At 36.3% G+C, this 13,448-nt stretch overlaps 1 protein-coding gene across 1 annotated transcript in view; it reads left to right on the top strand.

The window, feature by feature from the left end:
* Positions 1-8,503: 8,503 nt before the first annotated feature.
* Positions 8,504-13,448, top strand: part of LOC125663659 (uncharacterized) — a 40,027-nt gene continuing 35,082 nt past the window's right edge. Inside the window, exon 1 of the mRNA XM_048895964.2 lies at positions 8,504-8,564. The gene's annotated coding sequence lies outside the window, so the exon portion shown is untranslated. The remainder of the gene's footprint in view (positions 8,565-13,448) is intronic.

Here is a 13,448-nt window from a genome sequence, read left to right as displayed (position 1 = left end):
CTACACACAATGTCAATAAAAATTGATTTTCGTGCATACTGTGGCCTATTAGTGCCCTGGCTTATTTTCAACTATTTACATGTACCAAAAACCATTTTCAGATAGTTTAAAATATACCCAAAAAATAAATTCCTCAATATTAAACATACATACTAGACAGTAATACTAACTGATATTTTAGAATTGCGCCCCTTTAAAGGATCAATTCAGTGTAAGAAAAGAAAAATTTTTAGGTTGATTGTTTTTCAATGCCTTTCTTTTGTTGAAATAGACGTACCTCTTACAACGATGACTAGCTTGTATTGTTTACGCATTTTGATTGATTGTACAGTTAATTCCCGAATTATATATATTATAACCTTCCTTGACTGCATGGACAAAACTTAAAGTGAAGATGACGAACAGTGATCAATCTCATATCTCCTGTAAGTAATACAAAAATAGTTTGGCAAACATGGACCCTTGGACACACCAGAGGTGGGATCGGGTGCCTAGGGGAGTAAGCATCCCATATCGACCGGTCACACCCGCCATGTCAGGGTTCGAAATTAACTTTTTCAAGCACTAGTCCGTACGGACTAGTCACTGTTGATGTTCACTAGTCCGCAAAACATTTCACTAGTCCGTCCAGTACATCATATTAAATGATCTTCATTTTATTCAACAGTATTTAATGAAACCAAACACATCACAGTTGCAATCAATTTAATTTCTGACACGTACAGAAGAAAGAGACCACCATATTTTATTTCTCATTCAAGATCTTCAGAAGCATACATTATTAACCTCCGAATTAATCCTTTTATAAACATCCATAAGTGCATTCGAGATCGACATTCCTGTTGTTTTGGTGCTCAGATCTAAGAGCCACAGGAGTTCGAAATTTTATCAATAAAGTCAATAAAATTCACTCGATTGACCAAGTCATGAGCTATAGTGTTATGAACTACTGTGTTAGAGTCGCGAATGACGAGAACATGTGCACACAAACGTGCATGTTCTCAGACCACACTACTTGCAATTCTTGCACCTAGAATACGTTCTCGTGATGTGTACTCGGCGTTCGGAATCGGCAGGAATTTGACAATTTGTGCATGTTCGAAGAACGGCGGTCTCGAATGCACTCCATGTGTTTGGAAGCTCAGGATGTCATAGTCACGCAAACACTTAACCATGCAGGTAATTAATCGACCATAAGTTCAAACATCTAAGAGACTCGGACAAATCTTGCTAAAAATCTTTACCATATTCAAGATTGATTTCCGGATTTTCACTAGTCCGTACGGACTAGTGCTATAGAGAGTTCACTAGTCCGACACGTTTTTACTAGTCTCGGACTTACGGACATGAGTTAATTTCGAACCCTGCATGTACCTTGCATCTTGATCAGGTAAACAGAGTTATTCGTAGTCAAAATCAACGTGCCAAGAACGGCCTAAAAATCGATATAAAACATGTCAGACAGCATTTGCCCCAGTGATAGGTTGTATTGGCAAACTAGATCGTTATAACTACCATAGAATTTGCGAAATGCTTACTTTTTAACGAAATTGCTGAAACCCCTGTACTATCAACTTGTTAGTCAGTAGCTTGCCTCGATTTAAAAACTGACCATACGCAGAACAAGCTCTAGGGTATCGAATCAGTTGAGAGATATAAACACCATATGCAGGTGACAATGGAATATTGCTATATAAATATGGGAAGTTGACGATGGAGAAGTTGAAATCATCCCGTTTGTCATAAAGTTTAGTTGATAGTTTGCCGTTAATATCTACTTTCAACAAAATATCCAAGTATGAAGCAGAAGTGGACGACTCTGTGGTGTCTTTTATTAGTAAACCCAGGTGACCTATTGCAGTTGATTGGCGACGTGCGTCGTCCGTTAATAATTTCTTCCCAGAAACTACTGGGTCAATCTTGACCAAATTTGATATGTAGCATGCAAGGTGAAGATAACGAACAGTGACCAATCTCATAACTCCTACAAGCAATACAAAATAGATAGTTGGGCAAACACGGACCCCTGGACACACCAGAGGTGGGATCAGGTGCCTAGGAGGAGTAAGCATCCCATCTATACGTGAAGGAGACCACAAATTGTAAATTTCATGGTCCCCCATCCTTAGGTTCCTTATTTTTGGGGTAAAATTGATGTATTTCTTTAAAAATCTTCTTTACTCCTGGGCATCTAGCTGAGCAAGTAAGATTCTACCAAAATTGTAAATTTCATTACCCCCGGGGTAGTGGTTTTGACCCCAGGGCGGGGCCAGATTTGCTACATAGTCTATATTAGGGCTGGGATGATTCAGGGTTAGCTCGATTCGGTTCGGTTTCGATTCTGAATAGCACGGTTCGGTTATTTTTGATTCGGTTCATGTTAGGTCCAATTTATCTAATGACATCACAAAATTTAACAATTTTAATGGGTAGTATAGCATATTTGATTTGATTTTATTCAAGTTATATAACTATATGTCATCATTTGTAAACATCATATCTATTTATGATGGCATTTTATAACTTTGATAGAAAAAGGAAAACACTGACAAATTTGCATAAGTTTTGGATTATTAAACAATTCTATAGTGAATCTATGTATATGATATTGTTTCCATTGATATGTAAGAATTCAACAATTCTATCAATTGCAAGTCTTTGAAAATCTCTCCTTTATTGATTTACTTCTCTCATATTAACTGTCAAATCTGTGTCATTACCTACGATGTTGATTTCACTCCACCACTCGTCCACTGACAGAAATGCTATGTCATGTAAAGATAAACTGCAATGATCTTACGGGTCATATTCTGTTGGTATCTGAGTGGTGAAAATGCTAACTCTCAACACAGTAGTGATTTAAATCTCTGTTGCATGTTATTCACATCACTCGGACGCCATATTTGTTTTGGTGTGTGTAAAATCTAAACCGAACCGAACCGAAATCCGGAATTTGTAATCGGTGCATCGAATCAAATGGTATGAATCGCGGTTTTCGGTGCACTGAACAGCCCTAATCTATATGTGTAAAACACTTAAATAACATCTTCTTTAGTGCTATTGATACTGAATTGAAACTAAATATATATTTAGAAAGAGCAGGTATTGATTGATTGATGTTTTCCGCCACACTCAACAATTTTTCAGTCATCTGGTGGCGCCCAGTTTTTATTGGTGGAAGAGAGAACCCAGATACAATGTACCTGGGAAAAGACCACCGACTTTCCGAAAGTAAACTGGAAAACTTTCTCACTTACAGGCGCGAGCAGGATTCGAACCCGCGCCGACAGAGGTGAGAGGCCGTGTGATTTTGAGCGCGATGCTCTAACCACTCGGCCACAGAGGCGGTCAGTTATTAAATGTGTGTACAATAGAAATTTCTGGTATGAAGCATCTTTGGGACTAGGGGTACATAAACTGTAAATTTCAGGATTCCTGGGGCCTATGGGGCGGGGGAAAACTGTCCAAAATTGAACTAGTTTTAAAAAATCATCTCTGCAAACGAACATCTTTAAGAATAACTAAATGCATGGTGATGTAGAGCAGGAAGGCCTCTACCAAAATTGTAAATTTCATGATCCCCGGGGTAGGAGCTCTGACCCCAGGGCGGGGCCAAACTTGGTATAAAGTGTTTATGTGTAAAACACTTAAATAACATCTTCAGTGCTATTGATACTAAATTGAAATTAAATGGATATTTAGAAAGTGCAGGTAGTCCTTTACTAAAATTGTAAATTTGATGATCCCAAAGGTAGGGGTTTTGATATCAGGGTGGGGGCCAAAATGGCAAATTATTAAATGTGTGAACAATAGACATTTTTAACTTCTTCTTGATAACTATTGTTCCAATTCTTTTCAAATTTGGTATGAAGCATCTTTGGAACAAAGGGGACATAAATTGTAAATTTCAGGATTCCTGGGGCCTTAGGGACTGGACAAAAACTGTCCAAAATTGACTAATTTTCAAAAATCACCTCCTCTACAACTGCACGTGTAAGAAAACCCAAATATATAGTGTTGTAGAGTAGGAAGGCCTCTACCAAAATTGTAAATTTCATGATCCCCGGGGTAGGGGCTCTGACTCCAGGGCGGGACCAAACTTGGTATATAGTGTTTATATGTAAAACACTTAAATAACATATTCTTTAGTGCTATTGATATTAAATTGAAACTAAATGGGTATTTAGAAATAGCAGGTAGTCCCTTACCAAAATTGTTAATTTCATGATCCCAGGGGTAGGGTTTCTGACCCCAGTGTCGGGCCAAATTTAGTATATAGTTTTTATGTGTAAGTTTGCTAATCTTGTATAAAATCTAAATGCATACTTAGGAATAGCAGAAAAGGATGTACAAAAAATGGTGAATTTCACCACCCAGGGTTTTCACTCTAAGATGGGTCCAAATTAGTCATATCTTTTAATGTTAATACACCTATTATATTATGTAAAGCCTTTCGTCAGTATATGCACTTTTGAAGGTGAAGATAACGAACAGTGATCAATCTCATAACTCCTACAAGCAATACAAAATAGATAGTTGGGCAAAGGCATTGAAGTTTTATGAACACATCTTGTTTTATACGGTTTTGCATTAAAACATGACTAGAAACATCGTCGCCCGTTTCAAGTTCTATCGAGAAAACATCGTCGTCAAATTTGGTCAATGAATGTACCGTCGTCAACTTTGATCAATGAATTTACAGTTGTAGTGTACATGAGTAAGGATTCCTACAAACAATCAACTTAATGAGGCCTCCCTGGACTGGCAGTGTTTTAAATTTTAAATACACGCATTATTTTCCTGACTCTAATTATAAAAGATTCCTCCGTAAAATGTCTATGAACACGATAAAGTTACATCTATATGCATAATGTATTTTCCATAGCATGCCAGTTTTAAATAATCTTTGATCTCATATACATGAAAGGTGAAGATAACAAACAGTGATCAAACTCATAACTCCTATACGCAATACATTTTCGTTATCTTCACTTTGCATGTAAAAAGTTAAAATTGTAACTTTTAGAAAAATATTCTAGAAGAATCATGGTACTGTAAATCATTTAACGTCGATGACGTCGTTCCGAAAAAGCAACCGTCGGAAGACAGCGCCAGAGTTAACAATGCAATATTGTAACGTTATTTTCTCAATATCAGCAACAAGTAAATGTTATATATGAATGAAACGAGAAAATCATCACCTTTCTACCTGTAGAATATGGTCGGCTTTCGAAGCGCGGCCAATTTTGGCCAATAACGTCCATTGTTCTTCGTCGTCTAATATGTCGGTAAAATGTAGTTTTAACAGCCTACCTTTGTTTGGAACTGCCGTCTGCCATCTTGTATTGTCCAATCCTGACAGTGATACATGTACAAATAACTTAATTGAAGCAGACAACATTGATGTAAAGGTGCACAATAATTGTTTTCACTTTTGAATTTTGACTTATTACTTTGGTTTATGAAGGATTGTCCCGATATTTGGAATAAAGCTGTTACGGAATATCCAGCCGAGATTACCATTAGCCATGGTTCTTATGTGTAAGATCACGATTACTATTTATGTACTTTCCGTCCGTCCGTCTGTCACAAAATCTTGTGAACGCTTCTCCTATATGGCTTATCGGATAGACTTGAAACTTTGTACAATGCTTCATTGCCATTTGTAAATGTGCATATTGTCGGAACAGGAGGATCCAATTATTTTCCTAACAGTTATAGTGGATCTAAAAGGGGTGGAGGATGTTAAAATAGATTGTGAACGCTTCTCCTCCTATATGGCTTATTGGATAGATTTGAAACTTTGTACAATGCTTCATTGCCATTTGTAGATGTGCATATTGTTGAGACAGGAGGATCCAATTATTTTCCCAAAAGTTATAGTGGATCTAAAAGGGGTGGAGGATGTTAAAATAGATTGTGAACGCTTCTCCTCCTATATGGCTTATCCGATAGACTTGAAATATTGTATGATACTTCAAAGTAAAACTTGTACGGTACCAATTTTGATGCACCAGATGCGCATTTCGACAAATAATGTCTCTTCAGTGATGCTCAAGTCGAAATACTGGAAATCCGAAATAACAATAAACTTGTAAGAGCTAAAAAGAAAAACAGAGTGCCAAAGACTGGAGTCAACTTCGTCTAAGGATCAGGGCTAAGCGTGAGGGTGATAATCCTTAATTTTGAAATGAATTTCTAAATTTTATCCCAGCAATTAAATATACATCCGTATTTTCAAGCTAGTAACGAAGTACTTAAATGTAGCTACTGGGTTGTAGAGACCCTCGGGGACTAACAGTCCACCAGCAGAGGTCGTAATGTAAAACTTATACAGTACCAATTTTGATGCATTAGATGTGCATTTCGACAAATAATGTCTATTCAATGATGCTCAAGCCGAAATATTGGAAATTCGAAATCTGCCATTTGCAGATGTCCGTTTTGCAGGGACAGGGGGGATCCAATTGTTGTCCTTAAAGTTATAGGGGATCTGAGGGATGGGGGTGTATTTTCATAGTTTGTGAACACTTCTCCTATGTGGCTTATCGGAGTACATATTGGTTATGTTCCTGCTCATGCTTTCTCCTCCATATCATGGAGTACATTAAAGGGAGGAGGTTTCATCTGGAGCACTTCCAATTTGGGGAGCTGTGAAGACATTTGTTTTTTATAAAAACAATCTCTAGTTTTTTATGACGTTTGAAATTTAGATGTGATAGGATCGACCGAAAAACTTAGGGTCGGTCGGGAAAGTGGAAACATATATATATATATATATATATATATATATATATATATATATATATATATATATATATATATATATATATACATGAAAGGTGAAGATAACGAACAGTGATCATCTCATAACTCCTATAAGCCATACAAAATAGATACTTGGACAAACACGGATCCCTGGACACACCAGAGGTGGGATCAGGTGCCTAGGACGAGTAAGCATCACCTGTCGACCGGTCACACCCGCCGTGAGCCCTTTATCCTGATCGGGCGTATTCAATCTCCAGATAGTCGGTATTAAATGTGGGGTGTTGCTAAAACACGGAATGGATGGTAAATTCTAAAACCGTCTGTACTTTCACAGCCATTTTGACCGGTGCCACTAACTACCCATATTAACATCATAATCAGAAGTCGTCGAAAATCTGTGTTAATGTGGTTTGGATAAATATAGACATATGACATTTGTATCTTTATAAAGACTTGTTATTAGCATAACATATGTGCTACAATGAATTAATGTGGATAAAAATTTGGTATTTGAGTCTCTAAATCGTTATGGGTCTTTTCATCCTTTTTGGGTTATTTGTACTAGTCAAAATTGCTGTGGTAAGTGGAAGTACAGACGGGATTAGAATTTTCAGTCACTTGGAGTTATTACGGACTTCAGTTTATGAACTGGGGTAAGAAATTCAGCTTAGAAATGATATATGATGCTGCAAATTCTATGCAATAGCTGTTGCCATGCTCAAACATTCTGCTTAGTCGTATAGTGGCAGGGCCCAGCTAAGAGTCGACCCAAAAATAATGGGCATTTTTCCGAATGCCAACACACTCCAGTTTGGCTTCCTTTCGTAGAAAGGACTACTTAATCAACCAATATTACATCCTTTTCGTGTTTTAGGGCAATACATGAAAAAAAAAATCACTTGACATTTTTGTTTATACTTTCTTCTACCGTAATAAGTAACCTTTCTTGAATAACATGTTTAAGTGCTTAAAATGTATAGTCATGTGCCATACATAGAGAGATATTTTGCATTGCATATTGATAGGCTGAAAATCTTGTTTATTTAGTTTTTTTCTGTTCTTCCATAGAAATATCTTTAAGGAAATTCAATATGATGGTACAAACAATCGGTTGTTTTATGATGTTGCAATGTGTTAGTAGCCTCCTTTTCGTGATGTTGAGTTGGGGACCCCCTGTAACAACATTCATAAGGAATTCCCTGTCATCCCTTTCATCCTTATTATACACTTTGTAGATACGAAATTTGATACATCTTGTGTCTTTAGTTTGTCTGACAGTACTCATAGTGAGTACAAGACGTCAAGACATACCTCAATCATATTCAAATTAATTCAAATGTAGGCAACAGAACGTTTAATGAGACTTCTGTTTATCTAATTTTTAAATTTTCAAACTACCTGCCACACCAAACAAAAAGGGTGCCCAGCAGGACATTGGATCAATAATTCGCGTTATCTGAAAGAAAAAAGGAACAACATAATTAAAAGACATATTTAGATGTTGACCCATTAACCTCATCAGCATGCGATATTCATTTGATACCGTGTTATATTGTTGCTTCGATGATAAAAACAATAATTGAAATAATATTTTGTATTTGTAATACATGTAGTTTGTATGAGTTTGTTCGATTTCTCCCCTTCAAATTTTCATTGGACAACGTGTATTCTTTCAACAATTTGTAATGATCCGAATGATCGTTTTCTGTCAGTTCGTAACCGACTTATTCAGAACAGCTCTCTAATGTATTAGCTAACATCTACATTCACAATCACGTGATTGAATCTACAAGGTAAGTGAAGTTTATATCATCGCCCTTCTCAGTTGTATACATGTATGTATTTACAATATATTTACTTTGCAAAACATTATCATATATATATATATATATATATATATATATATATATATATATATATATATATATATAATTCAATAAAAAAGCAGGAAAATATACAGTTCCAAAATATATTTTGGAACTGTATATTTTCCTGCTTTTTTATTGAATTATTTTGACTGTGATATCAACTCTTTTTATTTGGATTATATATATATATATATATATATAATGTTTCTTATTCTGTTTTGAATTGTTAAATAGTATTGAAAATACATGTTTTATAATATCAACAAATTAATTTCATGTCGAATAAGACGACATTCGATATTAAGAATTCAGTAAAAGTTATCTTAATGAGGTTCGCACCTGAGATTTGAAGTAATGTCAATTTTTTGGGAAGTATATTTTTGATTTGTACATTGAAGGAGATTTAGGATATTAAAAAGAAAAACCTGGGGTCGCAACGCTTGTTATTGAGCTACAGTGTTCTAAAGATGACCTCGTTGTACTGAATAGTTATTCAATTCAACTTGATTTGTCTGTTGATGCCAACGCAACACAAATAAATCATTACATATAATAAATACAAAATCATGTCCTGTAACAATACTGATTTTTAAGAAAAAATTAATACAAGTAGTGGAATATAATAAAGATTTTTTTGCACTTGATATACGAAAAACTTCATGATGTTTTTGACAATTTAAAAGGACATGTTAGGAGTAATGTCAATTTCTAAAATTTCACACAATCTTCAAGGACTTGTCTTAAAATTTTAAATGGAACTTTAAAAAGTGGGGCTTGGAGATCAAATTTTCAAATTATTAGCGAAATTATTTACTGAATTTTTATATAAAATTTCGAGTAAATTAATTTAAACTTTTTAAAAAGTCGGTGCTCTGTTTGGAAAAATGTATCAAATCAATAAATTACATTTGAACTAGTTCCAAGTCTCAACTACTTGTATCATAAATAATAAAACTGAAATACACGTATAGGAGTATAAAAAAGAAGATATATTGGATGAAACTGTAATAGCATGCAGATTTAAAACTTTTTGATAAATTAATCCTTCCGCCACAAAATATAGGCCCTGTCAAACCCTTTCGAAATTTGAATTGACACAAACTTTTTCAACTGAGTAGAGTGCAGTAATAGATGTACAATATGTTTGCACCAATGGGATCAGTATTGAACCAGTAAATGCTTAGTTGTAGCATTATGTGCAGTTGTGCTTAAAAGCTCAAGAGCTAACTTCATTCCTTGATATAATAATATCATAGTATCTCTTGTAATATACTTACGTTCACTTAAACATATATTTATTTGCAGACCACTTGGCTAGTGCTTTTGAGTTAAGGATCATAAACATATATTTATTTGTATTGTTTATCGATGCAAACGTTCAGATGCATGTAAAATCATATACATTTTCCCATTCAAAATCAGCTTCACATTTGAAATACCATAAATGAACCAAAATGTACACATTAATGATATGGTTTCAACATTTCTGAACTATGAATCGTTAACTAATGATATAGCGACCAATTTCAATTATGTATGGGCAATAAAGTCATATCAAAAGATTGATTGATTGTGTAACGTCCCGCTCTAAAATTAATATTTCACTCTTATGGAGACATCACCCCTGTCGATGAAAAGGCTGCAATTTAGGCCTATGTTCGGCACTTATGGCCTTTGAGTAGGGAGGGATCTTTCCCGTGCCACACATGCTGTGACATGGGGCCTCGGTGTTTGCGGTCTCATCCGAGGGACTACCCATTTAGTCGCCTCTTCCGACAAGCTCGAGTTACTGAGGACCTACTTATATTCTAACCCGGACCACCACGGGCGGATATATGAGTGACGACACAATACCCAGAATTCCAGATCCGTGATATACTAAAGCAAGATTCAAGCAGCCGTTCTAAAGCTCTCGAGTTTTTTCTGCTCCGAAGATTTGAGGATACTTAATTTTCGTTAATAATAAAATATTACATTTGAACATATTAGTTATAATACAGTGTATCATGTTTTATTTGAAAAATAAAATTTCCTTGTTTCTTTATCATCTTCGTTAACCCAGGGTTTCCATCCGCCACTCTCATCTTTACCTAAGGGGCCTCCGTGGCCGAGTGGTTAGAGCATCGCGCTCAAAATCACACGGCCTCTCACCTCTGTCTCGCGTCGGTAAATGAGAAAGTTTCCCAGTTTACTTTCGGAAGGTCGGTGGTCTCTTCCCAGGTACATTGTATCTGGGTTCTCTCTTCCACCAATACAAACTGGGCGCCACCAGATAACTGAAAAATTGTTGAGTGTGGCGGAAAACATCAATCAATCAATCATCTTTACCTTTGGTAGATGTAGTTGTTACCATGCAGCGTCGGCTAACGGATAATTCAGTCATCCACAATTGCAAAATTCCGTTATGAACCATTGTTAATACATTTGTAAACTAGAATAGCTTAATGGATACGTTCTTTGTGTATACAAGAATGGGCCAAACATTTCAAATTGACCAGCTTTCCAACGATCAGAGACACATCAATACACGTTACAATGGAAAGGATTTGTTCTTCTTCGTCTGATCCTTTATCATTATCTTGCTTGTCGTAAGAGGCGACTAAATGGGGCCGGTCATTCGGGTGAGACCGCAAAACCCCGAGGTCCCGTGTCGCAGCAGGTGTGGCACGATAAAGATCCCTCCCTGTTCAATGGCCATAAGCGCCGAGCATAGGCCTAAATTTTGCAGCCCTTCACCGGCAGTGGTGACGTCTCCTTACGAGTGAAATATTCTCGAGAGGGACGTAAAACAATATTCAATCAATCAAAAGTGAGAATCACGTGCTTTTTGGATATGACCTTAATAACGGAGGTCCCGTGTCGCGGCAGGCGTTGGCACGAAAAAGAACCGTCACTGCTACTGCCCTGAGCGTTGAGCAGGTCTCAATTTGTGGTACTTCACCTACAGCTAGTGACGTCTCATTATGAGTGAAAATTCTCGACGGGACGATAAAAATCATTCCGTTTGCAGCACCCTTATAGACTTATTTTAAAACTTTTTAAGTAACCGATGGTATATTTGAAAATTCGTGTTTCTATGTAAAATTCTTTTATATCTGAATTGTAATTTTACCAAATGCAGCTCCATTCAACGCTGAGATTATTGAAATGAGCTAGAACCATGAAAACAATATGTAAATTGCCCATGTTTTTTCTGTGCCTGAATGTGTCGTGTATTTGCTGAATGTTAACTTCTTGAATATTGGCGAGCCTTCTTTTTCCCTGTTACGGGTACATCATTTGATAATAAATTCAATAGATACAAAAAAGACGTACAATGTAGCTTATTGATTTTCTCGAAAAGTCAACACGTCTTAAATTACAAAAGCCATCATTATTCACACATGCTGGGTAAATTAGATTAGGGGGACATAGGAAATCTATTTGACTAGAAAAGAAACATCTCTGTTTAGTACAGTAGAAATATTAAAATAAACACTTTTGCCGTAGAGTTCAATATTTATATTGTCTATACTCAATCTTTAATGAAAATCGATCATAAAAGTTTACTTTTCATGTTCTTTTATAAAAAATAACCCCTTGTGTTAAATATGTGATGGAAAGAAAAAACTTTACTTTAAAAATGTATATATTTGATATATTGACTGCAGTCTGAAGAGTTGCTGTTCGATAGGCTATCACAATACTGGCATTTAACCGTTTGATTCCAGTATTGACTATTTTGGTACTCTGGCACTGTGCTGTACTTAATCATTTTTAGGTCACGTGAATTCATTCAGGTGACCTATTGCTATCTGTTTTTGTCCGTCGTCGTTCGTCGTGCGTTAACATTTGAACATTTTCAGCTTCTTCTCTGAAACCCCTCAACCAATTTCAACCAATTTTGGCATATAGCATCTGTGGGTGGAGGGGAACAAAAATTGTGAAATTCGTGGTCCCTGCCCCCCTGGGGCCTGAGGGGTGGGGCAAAAACCATCAAAATGAGTGTAATTTTAGAAAATCTTCTTTACTCCTGGACATCAAGAAGCCAAACTGTGGGCATAATTATAATGAGCGTTGAGCCCTCTACCAAAATTGTGAAATTCATGGCCCCTGGGGCAGGGGTTCTTGTGTTAGGGTGGGGCTCTATTGGTCATATAGTGAAAATGTAGAAATTCTTTGAAAATCTTCTTCTCTGGCTATTAAGTAGACAAACTAATAGCATGGTAATGATGAGCAAGGATGCCTCTTTAAAAATTGTGAAATTCATGGCCCCTGGATCAGGGGTTCTGGTGTGTTGGGGTGGGGCTCTATTGGTCATATAGTGAAAATGTAGAAATTCTTTGAAAATCTTCTCTGTCTCTGGGTATTAAGTAGACAAACTAATAGCATGGTAATGATGAGCAAGGATGCCTCTTTAAAAATTGTGAAATTCATGGCCCCTGGATCAGGGGTTCTGGTGCTAGGGTGGGGCTCTATAAGTCAAATAGTGAAAATGCATTATTTCTTTGAAAATCTTCTTCTCTGTCTCTGGGTATTAAGTAGACAAACCAATAGCATGGTTATGATGAGCAAGGATGCCTCTTTCAAAATTGTGAAATTCATGGCCCCTGGGTCAGGGGTTCTGGTATTAGGGTGGGGCCCTATTGATCATATAGTGAAAATGCATTTTATTTCTTTGAAAATCTTCTCCTCTGCTGCTGGGTATTAAGTAGACAAACTAATAGTATGATAATGATGATCAAGGATGCTTCTTTCAAAACTGAAATTTATGGCCCCTGGGTCAGGGGTTCTGGTGCAAAGGCGGGGTTGATTGATTATATAGTGAAA

This window comes from Ostrea edulis, chromosome 1, assembly GCF_947568905.1.
Source record: "Ostrea edulis chromosome 1, xbOstEdul1.1, whole genome shotgun sequence".
Taxonomy (NCBI): domain Eukaryota; kingdom Metazoa; phylum Mollusca; class Bivalvia; order Ostreida; family Ostreidae; genus Ostrea; species Ostrea edulis.
This window is presented reverse-complemented; position numbering and strand designations above follow the sequence as displayed.